Here is a 9,907-nt window from a genome sequence, read left to right as displayed (position 1 = left end):
GAAACATACTCCTGCCATGACGACCTCTTTGCTTGGCGGATAGTCCGCCTGGCTTCCGCCCGTTCAATGCGGAAAGAGGCCATGTTGTCAGCGGTAGGAGAACGTTCAATCAGTCGCAGAGCACGATTACGTTCTTTCAGTGCTGTCTTACAGTCTTCTTTAAACCATGGTTTATTGAATCGTTTTGGAGTTGCCGAGGTTTTACGAATCGCCTGACCCGATACATCTTGTAAGATAGTGGTAAATAATTCCATCGGGTCTTCTGCCTCATCTAGATCATCTTCAGAAAAAGAAGAAATGCAAAGAGCCTCAAAGAGAGGCCAATTAGCTTTGGAGAGTTTCCATCTTTGTTGCCTGTCTACTGGTGAAGGACCATTATTCCGTAGAATTACAGGATAAAAAATGATCACTGTGGCAGAGATCGTCGTGGACACTCCAAGAAAAATCTTGGAACAAAGATGGAGAGCTAATTGTCAGATCTAGATGAGAAAAAGTTTGGTTTTTTGAGCAGAAATACGTAGGCGATTCGTCATTAAAGATGCAAAGATCATTGTCATAAATGAAGTCAGCTATTAATTTTCCTCTGGTATTATCATCGGAGCTACCTGAGAGAGAATGGTGACCATTGAAATCTCCTAACAAAATGTAAGGAGAAGGAAGCTGGGCAACAAGGTCATCCAATTCTCTCCGGTTCAATGATAAGCTAGGTGATAAGTAGATGGAACAAATGGTAATAGGCACGTGGAGTGTAACTCGCACGGCTATTACCTGCAGAGGATAATTGAGTGTGATTTCGGACTGGGCGACATTCATATTGACAATAATAGAAACATCACCCGAGACCTTATCATCATCGGTGCCATAATGGTGGTATCAAACAAAATGTTTAAATGGCACTAAACGCAAATCCGTTGGCTTAAGGAAAGTCTCTTGGAGACAAATAGCCAACGGATTGTATTGTTGCATTAATAGCTGAACTTAAGATTATGACTTAAACCTCGACAATTCCATTGTATTATATTATTTTTTTGATGCATTGTCAGGGTGGTTTGACTGGACTACGAGGTTTGCGGTAAGGGGGGTTGAGAACTTCCGCATCAACCTCGGAAGCCTCCATATCTATACTATCAGATATGGCAGACTTCAAAAGATCTCTTCCTCCCTTTTTGGAGGAGGATCCATTTTTTTTTGCCGGACTTGTCATTTTTAGAAAGACTTTCGCTATGCCTTTGTCTGGACTGCTTACCAGTCCCTTTTGGCTGAACGTCTTTAGTTGCTAGACTTAAACTACTATCATCAGATACTGACTTCTCAGTCTGATGTAGATGGTGTTGCCTTAGAGGTAGATGGTAATAATGCCGGAGACGCTACTGGTAACCGTGTCAGCCAAGTGATGTCAGTTTGGCATTCCACCGATTTGGAAGAACCTTAAGGACATTAGCAAAAGTATTTCCGGAAGGAGTAGATGGAGTTGCACCTTCTACAACCTTCCTCGCTTCGGGATACGATAATTTATTTTCTATTTTTACTTTATTAATTTTTTTTTTCAGTTTGCCACTTTGGACAGTCTTTGGAAAAGGCAACATGCTTTCCATTGCAATTGCAACAACAAGGAGCTTCGGTGCAATCCTTGTTGTCATGCCCAGACTGACCACAACGCGCACACCGAATCGAACTCTTACCAGTTCGAGTTCCATGCCCGAAGCGTTGACAGTTATAACATCTGAGAGGATTTGGTATATATGGTGAAACTTTAATGTTCAGATAGCCTACTTTTATTTCGGATGGTAAATTAGGTCGGTTAAATAACAGAATGAATGTGTTGGTTGGAATTAATTGGCCGTCACGACGGACGGATATTCTATCAACGTTCGTGACTCTAATACCCTGTAATTCCTCCTTCATTTCCTCAGGAGAACATCCATTGAGGTCTGGATGTCGAATGACCCCTTTGGAAGAGTTCAGAGAGGAATGAGGTGAAACTTTGATAGGGAAATTAGCCAGTGTGGATGATTTTAATAACAGCTCAGAATGAGTTTTGCGAGAGCATTCAACCAACAAAGACCCATTACTTATTTTCTTTGTCGATTTTGGTTCACTTGCAAGTCCAGTCAAACCTTTTGAAATTGCAAATGGGGACAATGATGATAAAGACCTCTCAGGGTCACTACTGTCAATGACAAGAAACCGAGGCCATGATTCGTCTGAATTAGACGAATCAGTAAATTCGGCCTCAGTTAACCGGCACTTACGCTCGTTTAAGTTTTTTTTAGTTTGTGTAGCCATGAAGAAATATTAAAGGATTCATCTCCCGAAACCCCCGACCACCACGGACCACGACATCCGCGCGGGCTTTACGCGGGACTCCAGCGCCGGCGCCCTAGGGGTAATCGGGAGATATACTTAGACAAAAAAAAAGAATAAAAGTTCTGGGTGGAGCAAATAAATTCCGAACTTTTATTTTTATTTTTTTACCCAATTGAGTCAGTGAAATGATTTGGAAGAAAAAAGATACTAACTATTACAAGAAAAAGTTTAATCTGTTCTAACCACCGACTCATAGGCTCAACACGACAAGCCGATTGACTAGGAATCCCCTGGACCAAAGTGATGTATTAGGAAGTATGTAACCCTCAACCACCAGGTGTCCTTTCAAAACCGACACGGGTCGCACCTCACGGCAAACGAGGAGCCCCAATTCAGTCGCTTCTTACGACACGCATTGGGGGGGGGGGGGGGGGGGTGGACCTATTCTTAACCCCGGGCCACTGGGCCAGCTGCTTGAGACCATAATTATAACACAGGTAGAGAGCAAGCAACATCTACACGAGGTCCATCAGAGGGCGAGTTGAAGTACAACCAAGTATTTCCAAAGAGGTGTAAAACCTGGGTTGTTAAACCTATTTCTGAAAAGAAGAGACATGCATACAGAAAAGATCTGATGTCTCAAACAGTAGAAATGAGGATGAAATCTATCAAATTGCCAGAATTGAACAAACAAAACATTGCTACTATGAATAAACCACTAAAACAAAAAACGATAAATTCTCTTAAAGGAATTTCCTCACCAACTCAGTTCGAAGTCTGGCATGTCTCCAAATCAAAGGCAACGTCCACCAAGGATTGTTAAATTCTGTGGCATTGGATCAGCTTCATCAAAATCCATTTTTATACGCCCACATCTCTCTATGTGGACGTATATTGTCGGCACCCCTGTCCGTCCGTAAACATTTGCTTGTAAACTAAAAACTAGATTTTTTGATGGAATCAAATGATATTCGGTATGTGTATACATATTCATAAAACGAAGATCAAGTTCGATTTTGAGCTATTTTCGACCGTTAGAAGCAGAGTTATTGCCCTGGTCCAAAAATCTTGAATATTTACCATCCGCATGCCGTGGTGGGCATATATGGCTGTGGTTCACTATCTTTGAATATGGAATTGCAGAAGGAGAAGAAAACGTCGGTGATACACCATAGTGTGAATGTTTACGAATGGGACTCGAACAGCCTGTTTCATTCTTGAGCCCATCAACTCCTAACAAAAACAGAACAAAAGAAGAAGAAACCTTCATCTGCAACCTTTCTTGTAGTTTGATTGACAATGCACTTTTGAAGTCTGTGGACAAATTGACGCTGTTTTGCCGGTGTAGCATAATTATAACACAGGTAGAGAGCAAGTCACATCTTCACGAGGTCCATCAGATGGTGAGTTAAAGTACAACCAAGTATTTCCAAAGAGGTGTAAAACCTGGGTTGTTAAACCTATTCCTGAAAAGAAGAGACATGCATACAGAAAACATGTGATGTCTCAAACATGTCAAGTGAGAAATTTGAAATCTATCAAATTGTCAGAATTGAAAAAAAACAACCTTACCAAACAACATTGCTACTACGGATATACCACTAACACAAGAAACGATAAATTCTCATAAATCAAGAATGTAAAAATCGATATGGTTTTTATTATTTATACGTATTCACTTATTTTCAGAAATAACATTGTAGAATCACAGATCATTGTTTGTACATGTTTCAATTTTTTATCACAGAAAAACATCCTACACTGGTGACAACAATAATAAAAACATCTCCACAGACATAACCCAAAAACGTCGAATATAATTGAGTACTACCTATATTAACCAAACTTTTTAATTCTATAATTCACACCTACATATACCCAGACAATTGGCGAAGGGTATACATTGCATCTACACATAAAACAGAGAGCAAAAACGGACCCCTCGACGAAATACCGAGGTTTATCAATTTCTAACATTCTAAGCAAATTATTCCATAACCCTCTCAACTCAAGACTGCAAGAGATTCTAGAAAATAAACTTTCACAATATCAATTTGGATTTAGAAAAAATAAAACTCCAGCGATCTATTAATATTATAAACTATGAAAAATAAAAATGAAAATATTGCTTTTGTAGACTTCTGTATGGAGAAGTGCCCTCCTACTAAAACTTTTAAAGTTAGGTGTTGGAACTAAATTCTTTAACATCATTAATAATTTACATAATTGTACTTTATCTTCAGTGAAGATAGAAAATAATCCCACTCGATTTTTTGAAATAAATACTTGTGTTAGACAAGGTGACTCTCTGAGCCCTTCACTTTTTAATATTTTTCTTGATGATATTCACAAAATTTTTAACAAAGAGTGTGTCCCAATAAGATCCTTTTCAATTAACAATATAATGTCTGCAGATGATATAATGCTCATCTCAAAGTCTAAAACCGCTTTACAAAACTGTTAATATAAACTTGGCAAGTACTTCAACCTACAGATCTATAATTAATATTCTTTTATATGGAACAACATGTCAAGAATCAACAATAACCGTTTTCCAGCAAGTTCATAATTTCATTCAGTTAAGTAAAAAATTCTGCATTTCCTAATCTTTAACCAATATCACCAGCACTGAGGTGTAGTTAATATCACCAGCACTGAGGTGTAGTTATCTCTCATGTAAATATGTTTAGGTAAATAAATAACAAAATTACTATGTTTTATTTTTATTGTACAATTTTTGCATATATAATGTAATGTTTTTTTGTCGGTAGAGGGGTAATATAGGCGAAAGCCTGTTCCCCAATCCTTTTCTATATGAATATAATATTGTTTACAAGAAAAAAAACTAAAAAAAAACTTGGCAAGTATTGTAACTTATGGAAACTTAAAATAAATTGTAATATAACTAAACCATGATTATTTCTGACAATATCAAATATAAAGAAACATTCAACTTCTCTATTAATGGACAAAATTTAGAAAATGTAGACCAATATATATATCGTGCCATTTTAATATAAAAAAATTGCTCTTTAAGGCAAGCATGAAAAATCTTTATAAAGAAGATGGCTCATGTTAATCGTATGAAATCCTTTTTATTTCAGCCTTTTAGTTTTTCTGAGATAAAATGCCTTGAACAACTCGAAAGAAGAATAGTTCACAATACATTGATGTTAGCTAACACATGTTGGAGTATGAATATTCTAAAAGTTGTCTTAAGAGCGATTACGTTTATCTAAAATATGAATTTTATATATATTTTTTAAAAGAACTCTTATTTTGGCATGACACCAAACACTAAATGGTTTAGCGAGAAATTTCAGAATTGTTTTCGCTCTGGTTGCAATCAAGAATCAGCTATTCGTTATATGTCCTTCATTGATAGCTTCAATTCATCTAAGAACTTGGAGAAAGCAAATTCTGATGTCAAATACAGAGATCGATTAGAGTCATATTTTTCGTGAGGTTATCAACTTTATGTTAATATACAGAAATCAACGAAAATGTTAAGAATAAAAACCCCCCAAAACTAGTATATTTTCAAATCAAACATCATTTGAGTTCGGATATGAATATGTGCCAAGCCAGATTGCAGCAAAACAAAGATTCATAACTCAGATGCTCTAAAACCGACTTAAGCAAATGCACTGCGCAATAACGATAGTGTTCAATACCAGAACTGCATCATCAGTTATGAAATTATGACAATGCAAGAATGGTTGAAAATGTTGATTATTGAATTCGGAGGGGTGATATCTGATAAATTAAAAAAGAAAAGCATGCAATTAACATGATCATGCGGGTAACGTTATCAAGAAAAGCATTGCATTTAAGAGCATCAAAACGGGCTTTATCTAGATAAATGAATAATATCAGAAGTCTAACACAAGTTTTAGTCAATAACTAGGTCAACTTGTTAGTCTAGCCAGGCTTGTAGAAAATAATATTTTCTCCTTCATCACGTATACTAAAAATTGAGTGGGCACACCAACAATTTTGTAGGAATTGTGTGAACATTAAAATTACATTATTTACAGTACAGTGTGGTGATCAATTTTGACTCACTTGTTCTAAGTATATACCCGAAGAATTTAAGTATATACGTATACTTTCGATACCCCGTGATGTAAATTTATATGCATTCATTTACCTATGTCGAAGCTCCCTTATAAACTGTTCTTTTATATTAAGCCCGTGATGACTATATTGCTAATTCGAAAGGTTTATTTATTTCCATTGTGGGATTGACCTCAGACTCTGCGTGTATCTGCACTCCAGCTGGAATATTGTTGATCACGTGATGCGTATTATCAGGATTCAATATGTGGTTAATGTATGCAGACCGTGTTTGCTGTCAATTCGAAGTCATATATAGCTACAAACTCATCCACATGTTCATTACAGTATTTAATATATGATAAATAAACATAATATAAAAACATTGATCGTAAAAAAACAAAGAAATACAGAAATAATTTTGAATTTTAAGTTTTTAGTGTCAGTTACCTCCCTTGAATATGAACGGCACATGAATATATTATGTTAATTTATGTCTACACAATTTAAATGTATTCTATCTACGTCTTGTGGGTTATTTTCAATATTTTAAGCGAATTCGTCAAATTGATTATTGTGATCATGAATAACGAAATAAAAATTATTCGTGATTATCTATAACTTGGTGTTTCTAGCTTTTAAAATATAAAAATATGGATTACCTCCCTTGAAAATAAATGTAGGTCAACCAATATGAACATCACTGATGCCAGCTGTTGTTAATTATGAAAGAAATACATTTAACATATAGTTGAAACTAGACAAAGAGGGATGATGTAGTACAGATATAACTGGCTTCTGATATTTGGCATTATTTTAGATATTTTGGTTTATATAATATTTATTGCTACACGAGTACATGATGTACTAAATTGATATGATAATAGTCGATCCAGAGACAAGCAAAAAGTTTATATAAGTCTGTTTCGACAGTATCTATAAACAAAATGGTTTAGATTCATACGGCTGCAAGTGAAATAGGTTTCTAGAGATGAATGTAGCATATATATATATATTCGTAATCATAACTGTAACGTATCCAGGATCAGACGGTGGAAGTTTTGAAGGTATATTTGTCCGTATTCAAAAAACACACTGTGAAAAATACGATAATGTTTATTCCAGTATAATCTTGGACAACGTTATCCCATAAAAAGTCGAAAGAACAGATTAAAGGGTAAAAAGCTGAAAAAATAAAAAAGGGGATTTCATACAATTTACATAAAGAATGTGGGATTATAAATACATATACAAATAAGAATGGTATTGTCAATATTAAATCATTAATAAAAATACACTATTCCTTATAAAATATTCATGAAATACGTTGTCTTCTAATTTAAAAAAAAGGTTTAATAAATAATAAAAAATGAAAACTGACACTATGGTGGCTTGTGTTCCTTTCAGGAGAAACTGAGATAGTGTCCTCAGGACTAACAAAAAGGTGAAAGTGAATAAAAATTTGTATGAAGGTTCTTATAAATAACTGGTATTATTGGAAATATTTAAGGTAAGATTTTTCAGAAGATATAGTTTCCCTGAAACTTTCGAATTATCTGATTTTTATGTCACTTAATAAGATTATATACTATTTAGTTGATTTGTATATAAGAAACGATGGGAAAAAGTATATTTTATAAAAGTGAAAGAAATATGGCCCTGTAACGATCAGCCTAAATGCTGACAGAGCATTTTTCCATCAGATAAACAGAGTAGTTGTTTTGGTGAGAAAAACTAACTCTGTGACATGACAATAACAAAAAAGCTTAGCTATCTGAGATAATGCAAGAATATAATTCATTAAATTTACAATTAGTATATTCGAAGTACACAATAAGGAAAGAATACAATCATACTATACATTACTCAACGATACAGTACGAAAATAACGATATCATGATAATTTAAAATATGACGATTACGATTGGTAATAATAACTTCAATGAACCCATAGCTGAGTTAGCTCATTTAGCTTGTGCAGAATTTCATTTTTGTTTTTCCTGCTCTTATATTTAACTAATTTCTTATATTCCTTTTTCCTTCTGTGATATATAGTTTCTAGGTGGTAATCATCTATATTTTGATTAAACTTTCGGAGAGTCTAAAAGATCTCTCTTAAGACGAGAGCAGTCTTTATCAAACTATTAATTTTCTTTTTACACTTATTACTTATTCAAATTGGTTTAAAACAGACTTTGGAGGAATTAATAAAAAATGTCTGTGATACTTGACTGCCGCGTCTACTTCCTGTGGCTCAGTACTACTATAGGTTGACATGAGAAAATTATTCCCTCAAATATTGTTAGCTCTAAGCTGGGCTTTCGATTCAGGTTTCCAAATGAATTTGGTCCATGTTGATTTACTATTTGATTTATGCACAGCATAATTGTCTGACCTAGTACATTTATTAGAATTACTCTGGTAGCTTATATCAGGATCTGTTAATACAGAACATGTCAAAAGACAATGGTCGGATAAGTGACTTAAAGGTGATATTTTTGAATTACATATTTGTTGAAAGTGTGAAAGATTAGTTTTAACATAATCCACGGTGCTAGTTCCTTTCTTATTAAAACATGTTTTCTCGTCTAACATATCGCCTACACAGCGACCATTTAATATACAAACATTCGAACACATACAACTGAATAAGCCCCTTTTCCCAACCACTGCATTTCGTATTAATGACTTAAGAGCTAGTGTAGATATTAATAACAAACAGTGTTTAAGATAATATTTATTAAGATATTAGGTACATTAAGACAGACAAAAACAGCACTGAAAAAGAACGGGAATGTAAAAGTTAAAAAATGTACTTTTACTTTAAAATGTTATTTTTTTTAGTAGCATGTTTTTGTCGTCTGACAGTCAGTCTTCTATTCAGTTTGAGCAGCTTCTGCCTGTCGTAAATGCAACTCCTTCACACGCCCTTTTTCGGCCAGTTTTGCCTCATTTCAAGTTTCATTTAGCCTTCTTTAGTTGTACAGCAGGGTCGTCACACATGTTTGGCATGTATCCTATAGAGGCTGGTGGCAACTGAGATGTGCAAAATCGGCCTTGAATATTCGATCTCAGACTTGTTGAACAGGTGCACCTTTCAATGTACATATCAACCCTGGCGCAAAGTATTTTCTGTTGACATGACGTGCACGAGTTTTCTTCTCCATAAATGTTTTCAAATGATTAATTCGTTCAGTCTCTTTCTTGTTCCCAGAGCCTCAGTCAATCTGTGAGCAATGCCAGGTCCAGGTGTTTTTGAAAAAAATCATTGTTTATAAACAACTCATATTGAAAAGCAATTATACAGATGAAATACATGTAATCTTGGGAACATTCTTTCACTAAGGTACTGTAGGTTGTTGTGTTCAAGACAAACAGGTTCAAACAAACTGGTTGAAATCCAGTCTAGCGTCCCAGATCCCAGAGTATAATAACAGTTCTTTATGAAAGATCAGTTTTATTACATATATACTGTTTACTTAACTTTACTTTTTAATACTATTGAACTCTTGAACTTGGTCTAAATGAGTTCACACATGATAAC

Source organism: Lottia gigantea (assembly GCF_000327385.1).
Source record: "Lottia gigantea unplaced genomic scaffold LOTGIsca_103, whole genome shotgun sequence".
NCBI classification, from domain to species: Eukaryota; Metazoa; Mollusca; class Gastropoda; family Lottiidae; genus Lottia; species Lottia gigantea.
This window is presented reverse-complemented; position numbering follows the sequence as displayed.